Genomic DNA, 15828 nt, shown 5'->3' with positions numbered 1-15828 from the left:
CACTTCGAAAAGCTTACAGCACCTGGTATTCCCAGGCGGTCTCCCATCCAAGTACTAACCAGGCCCGACCCTGCTTTACTTCCGAGTTCAGATGAGATCGGGCATTTCCAGGGTGGTATGGCCGTAAGCGAAAGAGGCTGTCAAGCGTTGGCTATTTAAATCAGCTGCCAGATGAAGCACTTCGAAAAGCTTACAGCACCTGGTATTCCCAGGCGGTCTCCCATCCAAGTACTAACCAGGCCCGACCCTGCTTTACTTCCGAGTTCAGATGAGATCGGGCATTTCCAGGGTGGTATGGCCGTAAGCGAAAGAGGCTGTCAAGCGTTGGCTATTTAAATCAGCTGCCAGATGAAGCACTTCGAAAAGCTTACAGCACCTGGTATTCCCAGGCGGTCTCCCATCCAAGTACTAACTAGGCCCGACCCTGCTTTACTTCCGAGTTCAGATGAGATCGGGCATTTCCAGGGTGGTATGGCCGTAAGCAAAAGAGGCTGTCAAGCGTTGGCTATTTAAATCAGCTGCCAGATGAAGCACTTCGAAAAGCTTACAGCACCTGGTATTCCCAGGCGGTCTCCCATCCAAGTCCTAACCAGGCCCGACCCTGCTTTACTTCCGAGTTCAGATGAGATCGGGCATTTCCAGGGTGGTATGGCCGTAAGCGAAAGAGGCTGTCAAGCGTTGGCTATTTAAATCAGCTGCCAGATGAAGCACTTCGAAAAGCTTACAGCACCTGGTATTCCCAGGCGGTCTCCCATCCAAGTACTAACCAGGCCCGACCCTGCTTTACTTCCGAGTTCAGATGAGATCGGGCATTTCCAGGGTGGTATGGCCGTAAGCGAAAGAGGCTGTCAAGCGTTGGCTATTTAAATCAGCTGCCAGATGAAGCACTTCGAAAAGCTTACAGCACCTGGTATTCCCAGGCGGTCTCCCATCCAAGTACTAACCAGGCCCGACCCTGCTTTACTTCCGAGTTCAGATGAGATCGGGCATTTCCAGGGTGGTATGGCCGTAAGCAAAAGAGGCTGTCAAGCGTTGGCTATTTAAATCAGCTGCCAGATGAAGCACTTCGAAAAGCTTACAGCACCTGGTATTCCCAGGCGGTCTCCCATCCAAGTCCTAACCAGGCCCGACCCTGCTTTACTTCCGAGTTCAGATGAGATCGGGCATTTCCAGGGTGGTATGGCCGTAAGCGAAAGAGGCTGTCAAGCGTTGGCTATTTAAATCAGCTGCCAGATGAAGCACTTCGAAAAGCTTACAGCACCTGGTATTCCCAGGCGGTCTCCCATCCAAGTACTAACCAGGCCCGACCCTGCTTTACTTCCGAGTTCAGATGAGATCGGGCATTTCCAGGGTGGTATGGCCGTAAGCGAAAGAGGCTGTCAAGCGTTGGCTATTTAAATCAGCTGCCAGATGAAGCACTTCGAAAAGCTTACAGCACCTGGTATTCCCAGGCGGTCTCCCATCCAAGTACTAACCAGGCCCGACCCTGCTTTACTTCGGAGTTCAGATGAGATCGGGCATTTCCAGGGTGGTATGGCCGTAAGCGAAAGAGGCTGTCAAGCGTTGGCTATTTAAATCAGCTGCCAGATGAAGCACTTCGAAAAGCTTACAGCACCTGGTATTCCCAGGCGGTCTCCCATCCAAGTACTAACCAGGCCCGACCCTGCTTTACTTCCGAGTTCAGATGAGATCGGGCATTTCCAGGGTGGTATGGCCGTAAGCGAAAGAGGCTGTCAAGCGTTGGCTATTTAAATCAGCTGCCAGATGAAGCACTTCGAAAAGCTTACAGCACCTGGTATTCCCAGGCGGTCTCCCATCCAAGTACTAACCAGGCCCGACCCTGCTTTACTTCCGAGTTCAGATGAGATCAGGCATTTCCAGGGTGGTATGGCCGTAAGCGAAAGAGGCTGTCAAGCGTTGGCTATTTAAATCAGCTGCCAGATGAAGCACTTCGAAAAGCTTACAGCACCTGGTATTCCCAGGCGGTCTCCCATCCAAGTACTAACCAGGCCCGACCCTGCTTTACTTCCGAGTTCAGATGAGATCGGGCATTTCCAGGGTGGTATGGCCGTAAGCGAAAGAGGCTGTCAAGCGTTGGCTATTTAAATCAGCTGCCAGATGAAGCACTTCGAAAAGCTTACAGCACCTGGTATTCCCAGGCGGTCTCCCATCCAAGTACTAACCAGGCCCGACCCTGCTTTACTTCCGAGTTCAGATGAGATCGGGCATTTCCAGGGTGGTATGGCCGTAAGCGAAAGAGGCTGTCAAGCGTTGGCTATTTAAATCAGCTGCCAGATGAAGCACTTCGAAAAGCTTACAGCACCTGGTATTCCCAGGCGGTCTCCCATCCAAGTACTAACCAGGCCCGACCCTGCTTTACTTCCGAGTTCAGATGAGATCGGGCATTTCCAGGGTGGTATGGCCGTAAGCGAAAGAGGCTGTCAAGCGTTGGCTATTTAAATCAGCTGCCAGATGAAGCACTTCGAAAAGCTTACAGCACCTGGTATTCCCAGGCGGTCTCCCATCCAAGTACTAACCAGACCCGACCCTGCTTTACTTCCGAGTTCAGATGAGATCGGGCATTTCCAGGGTGGTATGGCCGTAAGCGAAAGAGGCTGTCAAGCGTTGGCTATTTAAATCAGCTGCCAGATGAAGCACTTCGAAAAGCTTACAGCACCTGGTATTCCCAGGCGGTCTCCCATCCAAGTACTAACCAGGCCCGACCCTGCTTTACTTCCGAGTTCAGATGAGATCGGGCATTTCCAGGGTGGTATGGCCGTAAGCGAAAGAGGCTGTCAAGCGTTGGCTATTTAAATCAGCTGCCAGATGAAGCACTTCGAAAAGCTTACAGCACCTGGTATTCCCAGGCGGTCTCCCATCCAAGTACTAACCAGGCCCGACCCTGCTTTACTTCCGAGTTCAGATGAGATCGGGCATTTCCTTTTTTTTTTTTTTTTTTTTTTTTTTTTAGCACCTGGTATTCCCAGGCGGTCTCCCATCCAAGTACTAACCAGGCCCGACCCTGCTTTACTTCCGAGTTCAGATGAGATCGGGCATTTCCATTTTTTTTTTTTTTTTTTTTAACATTAAAAAAGTCCATATTACATCATATCTTCACAATAACACATTTTATATATAAAATGTTGCAAGTAGAACTCCTTAAAGGGTATAATCACATTTTTAAAAAGGCATTTTCATTCCTGTGTCATTTAAAATCTTTGAAACTTCTTGAGTAAAAACATCATAAAAAGCCTCCTGCATGTCCTCCAACTTAAAATAATAAAACAGACATTCAACATATTTCTCCACCTTCCTCTTAAATACATTCCACACATCTAATACAGCTTTTTCCTTTTTTGCAGCAACTCTTCTCTCCCATATTGCACTTTACATTAACATCACAAGTAAATTTATGAGCTTTTCATTATTGCATTCTTTGTTCACTCCCAACATCAACACCTTTTCCCACTCAAGATCGTCATCTCTTTCTCCTTTCAAAGTTAAAATAATGCTTTTGCATTTCTCATTAAAATCTTTCAACTCATTACAATATAAAAACAGGTGTAAGAATCCTTCATCTGCATCTTGACATACTTTACATGTGACACTTTCCTCCATCCCTATTTTGTTTAAAATTATATCTGTAAAAACTGCTTTATTTCTGATCAAATATTCCAAATTCTCCACTTTTGACTGTACAAATTTGCCCTTTATATTAGCCCATATGTTGTCTTCATTTACATCTTTAAACATCCGTATCCAGTACTCATTTGCATGCGGTTTCTTAAAAACCCCATCTCTAAAAAACCCATAAATCATTTTCACAGTACTATCTTTCAAGTTCCACCATTTCTCTCCAAATCTTACAATCATATCTTTACTTTGTTTATTTTCTTCCATATTTTCTATTCTTGTTAACCATTCTGCAGGTATGGCATTTTTGATTATGTCGTATTCCTTTATTAAGTCTTGTCTGTTAAAATCCTCCTTCGCTTCATCCATTACGTCAATAACATACTGTACCGGTAAAAATCCTTCCTTAAATTCATATAAAACATCCCTTACTCTTGTTATTCCCACCTCCCACCATTTCCTAAAAAACACCACTTTCTCTTGATTAAGAATGCCACTGTTTAAGAATAAAGGCTGATTTAAAATGTTCTCGCGTCCTTGTATGTTAAAATGTACACAAGTTAAAAATTTCCCCCATGCTCCAATCAATTCTTTATAAAAATCTGGTAGACCCTCTGTCATGAATTTTTTCATCCTCATGCATAAAATATTATCTCCCATATTAAAATTGCCACTTTTACTTAAAATATATTCCATTGTTCTTTTCCATGCTGCCTTATTGTCTTCATCCAAATATTTCCTTACCATTTTTACTCTTAAACTGTTTTTTCTTTGCTCCACGTCTATTAAACCTAGACCCCCTTTGCCCACTTCTCCAATTAACGTTGCATATGCTATTCTTGGAGGTTTCCCTTCCCATAAAAAATCTAAAAAACATTGTTTCAGCCTTTTTTCCATCCACAGTGGCATTGATGACCCATATAAAATATTCCATAATTTAGAAACCATTAAAACATTCCAAATTAAAACCTTCCCCTTTAAAGTTAAAGACATTAATTTCCAAAACCTCAGCCTCCGTTCAATCCCTCCTAACATTTCCTCCCACATGGTTACTTCTGCTTTCTTTTCATCCCTCCCAATTACAATGCCTAAAATTTTAATTTCATCCATTTCCTTAAAAGTAAAATGTCCAGATAAAGCCTCAGTTTCTCCAAATTTCAAATATATTGTTTTATCTTCATTTATTTTAGCCCCTGACCCCTTGCAAAAATGCTGTACTGTTTCCATTGCTTGCTTTACACTTGCCAGATCTTATAGTATTAATGTGGTATCATCAGCATATTGAAATATTTTATTCACTCCCCCCTCTACCTCTATTCCTTTTATTCTGTCCTCGTGCTTCACAGCTAATCCCAGTGGTTCTGCAACTAAAGCATATAAAAGTGCAGATAATGGACAACCCTGTCTGATTGACCTTGTTATCTTAAAACAGTCTGTTAAAAACCCATTGCATTTTATCCTTGTTACCGCTCCTCTATATAAAATCTGAACCCACTTTATAAAATTTTCCCCAAAACCAAAACTCTTTAGCACTCCAAATAAAAAGTCATGCTCCACCCTATCAAAAGCTTTCTCGAAGTCCAGACTAATTGAAAAACCATCTTTCTGCTTATCATTTATATATCTAATTGTGTCTTTAATACTCATAGTTGTATCCGCAATGTCTCGTCCTTTTATACTATATGCTTGGTTTGTTTTTATTATGCTTGGCATCACTTCTTTTAGTCTATTAGCCAAAACTTTGGCTAAAATCTTCAAATCAGTATTAAAGAGCCCATATTATACATGAAATAAGGTCATATCTTGCTTGTAAGGGTCTCCAACAACAGTCTAATATGCATGCAAGGTCAAAAAACACTTTCATGGTCTTATAATCTGCATTTATTTTTATCTAATTATCCCAGCGACTCCCGTATGAATCGTCCAGTGATTCATTTGTTCCCAAACCCCTCCTTAGCGCGGAGCTAATCTGCGCTGATTGGACCGATGACAGTCTGTCGCGATTGGTCGACTGCCTTCAGTCAGAGAGGGAAATGGCCAATAGCTAATCAGCAATTTAAAAAGTAATCACAGTTCATACACGCTCGATAGTGTAGGCGTGGACTTTAGCTGCCACACTATGGCGAGTGGATAGTGCCACGGATAACCGAACGAAGGAGACAGTCGTGTACTCGCCATACCACACACACACAAAAACACACACACACCTCCGGATGACAACGCTCCCGCTTCAGCCCGCACCCGCCAGGTTTTAGCCTGAGAACCCGCTCCGTTTTCTGCCCGCCGCGCCCGGTCCCGCTAGAGCGGAGAACACAACCAAATATCACCCAGTATACAGTCCAGACAGCCAAGCTGTCAGTATAAAAACACACACACAGCACAAAGTACACAAAGCTCGTTCGTTCGTTCGCTCTCTCTCTCTCTCTCTCTCTCTCTCTCTCTCTCTCTCTCTCTCTCCCCGCGCCAGATTTCTGCGGCGCGGGAATACATTTCCGAATAAATCGCGGGAGCAGAACTCTAGCACGGAGCTCCATAAACAAACAGCACGCGTCGCGTTTTTAACGTGACTTTGCACGCGATAAGATAATATATCCAGTTAACCTGATACAGTACACGCGGTTACAAGTAACAAATCACAACTAAATACATTTGCAAGCTAGAGTAAACGAGGCAACAACTTTAACCGCACGTACTTACACTTGAGAAATGTAGGAAGAAACCCATCCTGACGTCCATCAGTTACTCTTTACTGATCCTTCCTTTAACAAACTCAGATGAAGTATTCTTTGTAGCATGTAGCTTCCAGAAGTTTCCAACTGCTTGGTTATAATGCTGATGTTTCATCTTTGGGTAGAGACTCAATAAATCCATCTGCAGTGTGACTTCAATCGACCGGCATGTTTGTGTGCGTGTGTTTGTGGGTGTGCGTGTGTTTGTGGGTGAGTGTGTGTGTGTGTCTGGGTTACTGCGTCAGAGGGCGGGGCCTCAGGTTTGAAATCTCCCGGGTTTGCGCGTGCACGTGAAAAACTTTGTTTCGTTCGTACGTCATGGCGAAACACCTAATGAGTCGGTATCAAGGCGACTCGTTTGAAGCACTATGATTCGACTCTTTTATAGATGAATCAACAGTTTTAAACACTGTATTCTTACAGATTTAAGCCTTAGCTGGATACTTCACTTCACTTAGAGCTGTGTTACACACTACATGGAGGGGAATTTTCAAAAACCCATAATATGGGCTCTTTAAGCATTGTTATAGGTCTATAGTTTTTTAAAGCTACTTTATCCCCCTTTCCTTTGCATATCACCTTCATTAAGCCCATCCCCATTCTTTTATTTATCTCACCATTCTCAAAAATCTCATCATATACTTCCTTTAAAATACTAGATAAAATATCTTTAAAAACAATATAAAATTTACTTCCCAACCCATCTATTCCTGGACTTTTCTTTTTGTTCAATCCACTAATTGCTCTTTTTATTTCTTCTTCTCTGATCTCCTCGTCACATTCTCTTTTTTCCCCTTCTTCTACTCTTGATTTTATTAGATTTAATAATTCCCCTTTTTCTTTTTCTTTTTCTTTTATTCCCTCTGTGCAAAACAATTTCTCATAATATGATCTTATTTCTTCCAAAATCTCCTCATGTTGTTCTACTATGTTCCCATTTTTGCTCCTTATTTCTCTAATCATTTCTGACTTCCCTCTTCTCTTCTCTAGATCAAAGAAAATTTAGTGCACTTTTCCCCCTCCACTGTAAATTTTGCTTTGCTTCTTAATCTTGCACCTTCAAATTTCTCCTCCTCCATTTCATTTAATCTTCCTTGCAGTTCTTTTATCTTTTGTATATTTTTTCTATTCTCATTTTTCAATTCGTTTTCTAGTTTTTCTTTCAGCTCCTTTTCCTTATATTTTTTACAATTTTGTAATTGTCTACAATATTTTATCGTAAACTTTTTAACTAAATACTTCACGTTCTCCCACCACATTCTTTTGTCCTCATTATAAATTTCATTCCCTTTTTCCTTTTGAATAATTTCCTTTACACTTAAAACATAGTCTTCATTCTTTAAAACCGCTGTGTATAAAACCCATACCCCTGGCCCTCTTTTCACATTACTCCAGTCAAGCTTCATAAAAAGTGGCTTATGGTCACTCAGACTTGTTTCTTCATATTTAATCTTGTTTATAAACCCTTCAACATTTCTTGTGCATAAAATAAAATCAATTCTTGTTTGACAACAAAAATTCCCCACTATCTGTCTTCTTGAGTACTCTTTTGTCTGTTCATTCCTTTCTCTCCACACATCAATTCAATTCATTTCCTCCATCAATATTTTCAGTTCTTTTCTCCCCTTATCCGTTTTAAAAACCATTCCCTCAGCCATTTCTAATTTACTAAAAACAGTGTTAAAATCACCCATGATAATAACTCTTTCGTGTTTCTTTAAATAATCTCTAAGTACATTAAAATACTCTTTCTTTTTGTTCTCCTCTGTTGGGGCGTGAACATTCACCATAATTACTTTTTTTCTTTTCATACTCCATTTCACATATCATACACTTTCCCTCTTTGTCATTATAGATTGTTTTACATAAAACCCCACTGTTTTCTTTTAATAAAATTGCAACTCCTCTCCCTAGCCTCCCATCCCCATTATTGTATAACATTTCCCCACTCCACCTTTTTCTTATTTCCTTCATGCATTCTTCCCTCCAGTTTGTCTCTTGTAGTAAAATCACATCTTCTCATTTACACATTTCTTTCACTTTGTGAAGTTTATGTATAAACAAATTTCGAGAGGATCACGTGCTTATGATTGCTAGCAGCTGACCCGCATTATCCAATTCACTACGATCCAATCAGATGACTCCTAAACTACTATAAATACCCTGGGGTTTATTCCATTGCTATCTTCGTTTCGAAGAGGCAGCTTCACCGTAGCTAGCTCCGTTGAAGAACCTACTCTGAACCAGCATGGACAACCAAACCAGCTACCATCTACCATCTACCAGCTATCAGCTACCAGCTACAATCTACCAGCTACCATCTACAAATTACCAGCTATAATCTACAAGCTACTAGCTATAATTTACAAGCTACAATCTACAGCAGCAGCAACAACTGCAGCAACAACAACAACAACTACTACTATTACTACTTCAAAACAACTCCAACAATTGCATCAATAACTTCAACAAAACATCAAACCTTCCACTTCAACGCATCTGCTGTGTCTTCAACCATATTCTCCAGCAAATGACAGCCAAAACTCCAAAGCCATTGCAATGAAACTGAACCATTACCTTTTTCCTAGCGGTGCACATGCTATGCACATGAAGGGAAGCTTTGCAATATAACTTTACCAAACATTTAGACTAAAACATTTATAAATCTTTTGAATAACAAGACTAGCGTAAACAATGATTTTAATTAAAAATACTTGCCTCTTGCCTGTCCACTGATCCATAACATTTAACAGCTTGTTTGCTGGAATGTTCAGCAGAGCAACAGCTCAAGTCATAAACAATGGTGAACTTGATCAACAAAATGGCCGCCGGGCTTTTTCACCTTTGGCACGCTTGACTGGCTCTCCTTTAAGCCAATAGCTGTAAGGAAAAGCGTCACCATCCAATAAGCTCTCTGGAGAAGGTCCCGCCCTCTCTCTTGACTCTGTTGCAAGTCTTATGAACGAATTTGGGCCAGACACGCTTGTGAATGAAGTTAAGATACCAACAAATGTTGTTCGTGGATTAAAGTAAAGCCAATTACTAACATTCCATTCACAGTTTTACTAAGTGGTGACATCGCCCTTGAAGTCTTATAGAGTTCAGAGTTTGATTTTAGCAATTGAGAAAAAAATAATAATAAAAAAATAAAAATAAATGAATAAATTATACACAGAGCACTGAGGTCCAATTACACTAGACCAGTGACTCATTTATTCATACACTAGTGTCTTATGTAAGCTTATAATGGCAAGTCAGTTGGATGTGAAACGGCAACAAAACAAACTTCCCGATTGGCTGCTATGAATAGGAGGACATTTCTGACAACGGATCTTCAATAAACACTTCCAGGACCACCAGACAAACCATACCCCTTATCCTCAGCTCTCCATCCATTTGCCATTCTGAGGGGAGATGAATGCTCACCTCTACCATCCTTGCACGTAAGCTTGAAGCTATCAGACCATTCATTAATAAAAAGACCATGACATTTGGCTGCAGAACCTTACCCTCATCCAACCCATTACATTTTATATGCTCTTCAAATACAATCACACTCTACATAAAGGATGCATTTCCACTCACATAGCTCACATCCTCGATGCCATATTTCTCAAATTGCTTTGAATTGCGTTGTCACCCTGATACTAACTTCTGATTTCAGGTCTAACCCAAGGATCTAACCCGGGCGTTTCAGCTCTCCCTTCCTTAACCTTATTCTGCTCCAATCTACAATCTGCGACTATCGAACCTGCAAAAAAAAAAAAAGAAAAAAAAAGAAAAGAATTGATAATAAATTCATGATAGTACCATTCTTGCCCCACTGTTCAGCGTTCTTGTATTAGTCCTATTGACATTGCGACTTGAGAATTCTCTAGCAAAAACCCTTGATTATTGGTCTCCGCTCTTCACAATTCTATATTCCTAGCATTATCAGCACCATTCCATCAGACGAATACTCGTTGAATTATCATGATATAGACCAAGCAATTTCGCTCATCAGTTTAGCCGGTCGCAATATTGGCTTGCAAAAATCAACATTTCATCCACCTTTAAAAAATCATGCCAATTCACCAGACTTCTGGCACCTTTTTGGCATTCATTGGCGCTCACAATTTTACTTTGCAGTCCGATTAACTTTCGGCTGCAAAAGTAGTCCTAAAATTTTCGATATGCTCTCAGAAGCATTATGCTGGATTTTATCTAATAACTACGAAATTCCGCATATCATCCATCCCCTCGATGATTTTCTCCTCATTTCCCCACCTTCTTAACCTCCAGCTAAACACCTATCAATCACCCAAAAGGTTTTCGAAAATCTAGGCATCCCCCTCGCAGAGGAGAAAACAGCCGGTCCCAGCACTTCCACAGAATTTCTGGGCATCAACTTAGATTCGAATAAATTTCAAGCATCCCTTCACAAAGAAAAGATCGACCGTATAATCTCTTTATCTCAAATTTTCCTCGAGAAACAATCATCCACCAAACGCGAACTGCTATCTATTCTCGGGCATTTCAATTTCACGATGCGCATAATTCCCCAAGGCCGCCCATTTATTACTCCCCTCCTTCAGCTCTCCTCCTCGGTCCCTGGTTTAGAAGATACCATATATCTTTCTAAACCCAGTCACAATGAACTCAGCTTATGGATCTCCTTCCTTAAGCAATGGAACGGCTGTTCCTTTTTCTATAGCGACCTAATTTCTTCCCCGCTGGATATTAATTTATTCACTGACGCTGCCCCCTCAGTCGGGTTCGGCGGCTTTTACCAAGGTCACTGGTTTGCTTCAACGTGGCCCCCGCAGATGCTCAGTCTACCCAGAAATCAGCAATCATCTGCGCTTTCGAACTCTACCCCATAGTCGCAGCAGCGCTTTTATGGGAAGATGAATGGTCCACCTCTAGCATTCTCGTTCATTGCGACAACGAAGCCACCGTTTATTGCATTAATAAAGAACGCTCGCACACACTTTCAATTATGCCCTTACTAAGACGCCTCGTTTGGACGGTAGCCAAAAAGCAATTCATTATGACTGCTAGACATGTTCCAGTTTGCAAAAATCAAATTGCTGATTCTCTCTCTCGCTTTCTTTTCCAGAAATGTCGGCTCTTGGTACCGGAAGCAGACCAGCATCCAACACCTGTTCCACTCTATTCATAAATTATATTGCCATAAAACTTCCATATCTCTGATCCTTCACGCTGTCGCACCAAGGACCCTTGAGTTGTATCTCACAGCATCTTATAAATATTTCCATACCCTGTATCAAATACAGTTCCCAGATTTTTCATTGCTTACCATCACCTCATTTATTTCCCACCTCCATACAGCTAAAAATATCCAGGCGAGCTCCATAAAAAGCTACCATAGTGGGGTCCAATTTTTTCACAAATTGATTTACGGGGCCATCTCAGAAGCCATTTCTAACGCTCAAACTTTCCTCTTCATTAAAGGTATCCAGAAAACACCCCCCCCCCCCCCCCTTCCCGACACTAGACTACCCATTACGCTCAATATTTTAGCAAGTGTGCATACGCACACTACGCAAGGATACCTCTCACTTCACACAGCCCGTACACTAGACGCCATGTTTACCCTGGCTTTTTTGGCTTCCTGAGGTGTTCAGAAATGGCTATCACATCCAATTTCAACCCCGCAATACACCCCACTATATCTGATCTAACATTGCTGAATGCTGAAACACTCGCCCTTTTCATTAAGCAAAGCAAAACAGATCAGACAGGCAAAGGGCATTTTATTTACATATTTAACATTTTTCCCCCACACAGCCATTCCAAACTCTCCTAGCTTTCTCCATTCAAGGAGATCAAAGGAGTCCGACCCACATGCCCCACTTTTTACTGATGACGCTAACCGTCCAGTAACCTGTTTTTGCTTTCAAAAACATCTGAAAGAAGTCCTTTGCATTTCGGGCGTTTTCCCCGAATTGTACTCCAGCCATTCATTTAGAATTGGCGCAGCCACCACAGCAACTCACAAGGTCTATCCTTGCACCAAATCCAGACCCTAGGCCGCTGGTCCTCCGATGCCTTCAAAGCTTACATTCGCCTCAGCCGATCCCACCTCAAGACAGCCCAGCTAGCCCTAACCAGCTAAATTCCAAACTCCAACTAGGGGTACGAGCTCGACCCTAAGTAGGCTGGAGTGCGCGTGTGTGTGTGCTTGTGTATAGGTGCGCATGGGAATGTGTGTGATTGCTCGCGCAGATACAGTGTGCGGTTGCACACGTATACATGCTTATTTGCACGTAGATATGTATATAGGTGTGGGCGTACGTTTAAGTATGCATATGCACGTGCAAGCAAATGAGTATGTGAACCTATGGGCATTACATGTTGTGCAGGTTGCATGTATGCTCTTAACTTTCCTTTCAAACCTACTATGCTCCTTCCCTCACCATGCTCTGACCCATGCAGGGGTCCAATCTGAGCTTCGACTCTCGCGAGTCATCCCTAGACCATCCCCGCCCCCCCTTTCACTACCACCTCCAGTAAGAGCCTGCAATACCCCCTCCCTCTTCCCGACTCTTACTGCCCCCCCACCCCCCCATAGCTCTGACCCCCGCAGGGGTCGCGCTGAGCTTCGACTCTCGCAAGAGTCACCATTTGCGCCGCCCCCCCAGGCCATTAGAAATGGTATGTACGCGCATGTTATGCGCATACATCCGATGTATACCTGTTCCGATGCGTGTGCATGCATATGCCGAAACAGGAATAGACGCACGTGCATGCTCACGCACGCAGGTTATTCCCTCTCTCCTTTTCTTCCTTTGGCGTCGAGTTCCTCCGCCCTCTCTTTTCTTCCTTTCTCATAGGCCATCAATCCTCAGCTCTAACTCCTGCAGGAGTGACTAAAACGAGCTTCGACTCTCGCAAGAGTCCCGCCCCGGCCACCTCCTGCTGCAGTCTCCACCGCCCCCTCCCTTTCCTAGACTTCAGCAGGAGAAATGCCTACAGCAGCTCAGACCCCCGCAGGGGTCGCTCCGAGCTTCGAGTCAATCACCGCCTTGAGCCTTGACACCCCGCCTAGGCTCTAGCAGTCTACTTTGCTCTGCTCACGTAGGAGCTTCTCTTCCTAAGCTATCAACGCTATATCCAGCAGCCGGATATGGCTTTGTTACACCTGCTTTTTGGGGGGCTCTTCAATACGCGGCTGCTGTCCTGAGCTATACAAAGGCATTTTGGGGAGTTCTCGAGATCTACCTGAGCTCAAACTTCCCTCCCGACTTGCAACGGGAGGGAGCCCTGGGCTCGAGGATCTCATGAGCTCAGGGCTCTCTCCCGGGACAGCATGCCAAACAAGCTTTTATAATTAATCATCAGCTAAGTGTGAACTCTTGAAGTGAAGTTTATGTATAAACAAATTTCGAGAGGATCACGTGCTTATGATTGCTAGCAGCTGACCCGCATTATCTAATTCACTACGATCCAATCAGATGACTCCTTAACTACTATAAATACCCTGGGGTTTATTCCATTGCTATCTTCGTTTTGAAGAGTCACCCCCTTCCTCTCCTACTCCTCCTTCTTAGACGGGTGACACGGTGGCCCAGTGCCTAGCACTGTCGCCTCACAGCAAGAATCTCTCTGGTTCCTGGCTTTACCAAAACTAGCAGACATTTCTGTGTGGAGTTTGCACTTCTCCCCGTGCTCACGTGGGTTTCCCCCGGGTTCCCCGGTTTCCTCCCACCGCCTAAAAACATGCAATTAAGTCAATTGAACAATCCAAATTGTCAACATAGACACGCTTCTAGTTAGTAATTAATTTCAAGTGCATTCACTTGCTACAGCAGGGGAGTTCTCGAGATCTACCTGAGCTCAAACTCCCCTCCCGCCTTGCAACGGGAGGGAGCCCTGGGCTCGAGGATCTCATGAGCTCAGGGCTCTCTCCCGGGACAGCATGCCAAACGAGCTTTTATAATCAATCATCAGCTAAGTGTGAACTCTTGAAACAAGAACGAGTGTAAGCCAAATCAAAGAAATTAACAAAACAAAAAATCCTTAAATCTAATGTCTAAACTAGGCGTCAAAAAGAAACACAAATAAAAACCGAGATCTTCAGTGTGTACGACACCCGAACTAAACTAATCAAACTACAAAACTCAAAAATACACGGGTGGCAAAACACTCAAACTAATCTAACAAAACATCAATCTAAACTAAAACAAAACAAACTGGATAAGTCCGTTAAATCTTAGTTTAGAATCACACAACCATCATCATATGTTACTTAAAGCCAACAAAGTTCAACAAGCAACTCGAATTATCACAGTAACTGAGAGATCACAAAATAGACAAAGCATTTGCACAAACAAATTGCATGGAGCACAAAGGGTACGCCGAGGCAGGGCGCACACCACACACTGGACTGACAGGGCTTTAAATACTTGCGGCTCGTCCTGGGATTGGTGGAACCTGAGAGCGTCATAATGATGATGGACAGAATAATAAACCAATAAGAAACCTAGGGTTGAGCAAACGGAGAGGAGGGTGAAAAGAAAAACAGAAAGAAAACATAAATCATAACAGACCACAATTAGCATGTTGTTTAGTTGTGTATTTGCTAAATGAGCACTGTGCACAGTAACCCCACTGTATTTTTGTATATTGAGTTTCTATTCTGTTTTAAGTGACTCAATCAATTTGAAATTAAAATGTTAACCTTTTTTTAATTCTTTGTTTTTATTGTTGTGATTATTTTTATGATAGTTTTGCATTCTGTATGTACAGCACTATGAATTGCCATGGTGTATAAAATGTGCTACAGTATAAATAAACTTGCCTGGCAGTGTCATGTATTGGATAAATTGACAGAGAACATAGACATAAGATCATTTTCAGTGCAGCTAAACGCCAAGTACAAAAAGTTGACATATTAAGCATACTGGCTTTCAGAATGAGTGCTTATGAAAATACTAATGTCACATTATCAATCACAGGCGGAGGAGAAAGAGATGATTGAGGAGCCGACAGAGCAGGGTCAGTCAGATGTACAGTGTCAGGTAAGGGTGTTGAGCTTTATTGAGGGGATGATGACAATTCTTTTGGGGGTGAGCAATTTTTTTAATGTTTTCTGAGTTGTGGCTGTTTAGCAGATTTCACAGACTCACTGATTTACAATATGATCGGCTATTTTAATGTTTTAAAGTTAGTTATTATGAGTATGGGAAATGTATTTTCCTGCATTTATTCTGCTTCAGGAGTCAGACTGTTGACTGTAAACAACACAACAAACAGTGCAATAAATAGTTTTGAAGAAAAATTTGCTGTCGTTGAACCTGAGAAAACTTTGACAATAATCATAATGACGTCGTCTCCATGCTATACTAATAATTATGATGAAACCATTTTTAACTGTGGGAACATATCTTTATTAGTACAATTCAGCTGTATTATTTGTGTCCCCTTCAAAAAAATGCTCAAGAAAAATTTTATATTTATTGCC

The 15828-nt window shown here is 42.3% G+C and overlaps 1 protein-coding gene and 16 non-coding genes across 17 annotated transcripts in view; all 17 read right to left on the bottom strand.

Moving 5' to 3' along the window:
- The window catches only part of LOC137490826 (tripartite motif-containing protein 14-like), a 262825-nt gene that overhangs the window by 221851 nt on the left and 25146 nt on the right, over positions 1-15828 (bottom strand). The gene's annotated exons all lie outside the window — the stretch shown is intronic.
- On the bottom strand, positions 11-129 carry LOC141382311 (5S ribosomal RNA). Its single transcript, XR_012403239.1, has one exon. It is a non-coding gene; the product is annotated as a 5S ribosomal RNA (ribosomal RNA).
- On the bottom strand, positions 188-306 carry LOC141382310 (5S ribosomal RNA). The gene has a single exon (XR_012403238.1). It is a non-coding gene; the product is annotated as a 5S ribosomal RNA (ribosomal RNA).
- Positions 365-483, bottom strand: LOC141383622 (5S ribosomal RNA). Its single transcript, XR_012404647.1, has one exon. It is a non-coding gene; the product is annotated as a 5S ribosomal RNA (ribosomal RNA).
- LOC141383786 (5S ribosomal RNA) lies at positions 542-660 on the bottom strand. The gene has a single exon (XR_012404824.1). It is a non-coding gene; the product is annotated as a 5S ribosomal RNA (ribosomal RNA).
- Positions 719-837, bottom strand: LOC141382309 (5S ribosomal RNA). Its single transcript, XR_012403237.1, has one exon. It is a non-coding gene; the product is annotated as a 5S ribosomal RNA (ribosomal RNA).
- LOC141382308 (5S ribosomal RNA) lies at positions 896-1014 on the bottom strand. Its single transcript, XR_012403236.1, has one exon. It is a non-coding gene; the product is annotated as a 5S ribosomal RNA (ribosomal RNA).
- LOC141383785 (5S ribosomal RNA) lies at positions 1073-1191 on the bottom strand. The gene has a single exon (XR_012404823.1). It is a non-coding gene; the product is annotated as a 5S ribosomal RNA (ribosomal RNA).
- On the bottom strand, positions 1250-1368 carry LOC141382307 (5S ribosomal RNA). The gene has a single exon (XR_012403235.1). It is a non-coding gene; the product is annotated as a 5S ribosomal RNA (ribosomal RNA).
- Positions 1427-1545, bottom strand: LOC141383731 (5S ribosomal RNA). Its single transcript, XR_012404766.1, has one exon. It is a non-coding gene; the product is annotated as a 5S ribosomal RNA (ribosomal RNA).
- LOC141382306 (5S ribosomal RNA) lies at positions 1604-1722 on the bottom strand. Its single transcript, XR_012403234.1, has one exon. It is a non-coding gene; the product is annotated as a 5S ribosomal RNA (ribosomal RNA).
- On the bottom strand, positions 1781-1899 carry LOC141383446 (5S ribosomal RNA). The gene has a single exon (XR_012404464.1). It is a non-coding gene; the product is annotated as a 5S ribosomal RNA (ribosomal RNA).
- Positions 1958-2076, bottom strand: LOC137492148 (5S ribosomal RNA). Its single transcript, XR_011012120.1, has one exon. It is a non-coding gene; the product is annotated as a 5S ribosomal RNA (ribosomal RNA).
- On the bottom strand, positions 2135-2253 carry LOC141382304 (5S ribosomal RNA). The gene has a single exon (XR_012403232.1). It is a non-coding gene; the product is annotated as a 5S ribosomal RNA (ribosomal RNA).
- LOC141382303 (5S ribosomal RNA) lies at positions 2312-2430 on the bottom strand. Its single transcript, XR_012403231.1, has one exon. It is a non-coding gene; the product is annotated as a 5S ribosomal RNA (ribosomal RNA).
- LOC141383559 (5S ribosomal RNA) lies at positions 2489-2607 on the bottom strand. The gene has a single exon (XR_012404581.1). It is a non-coding gene; the product is annotated as a 5S ribosomal RNA (ribosomal RNA).
- On the bottom strand, positions 2666-2784 carry LOC141382302 (5S ribosomal RNA). Its single transcript, XR_012403230.1, has one exon. It is a non-coding gene; the product is annotated as a 5S ribosomal RNA (ribosomal RNA).

Source organism: Danio rerio, chromosome 4, assembly GCF_049306965.1.
Source record: "Danio rerio strain Tuebingen ecotype United States chromosome 4, GRCz12tu, whole genome shotgun sequence".
Classification (NCBI taxonomy): Eukaryota; Metazoa; Chordata; class Actinopteri; order Cypriniformes; family Danionidae; genus Danio; species Danio rerio.
This window is presented reverse-complemented; position numbering and strand designations above follow the sequence as displayed.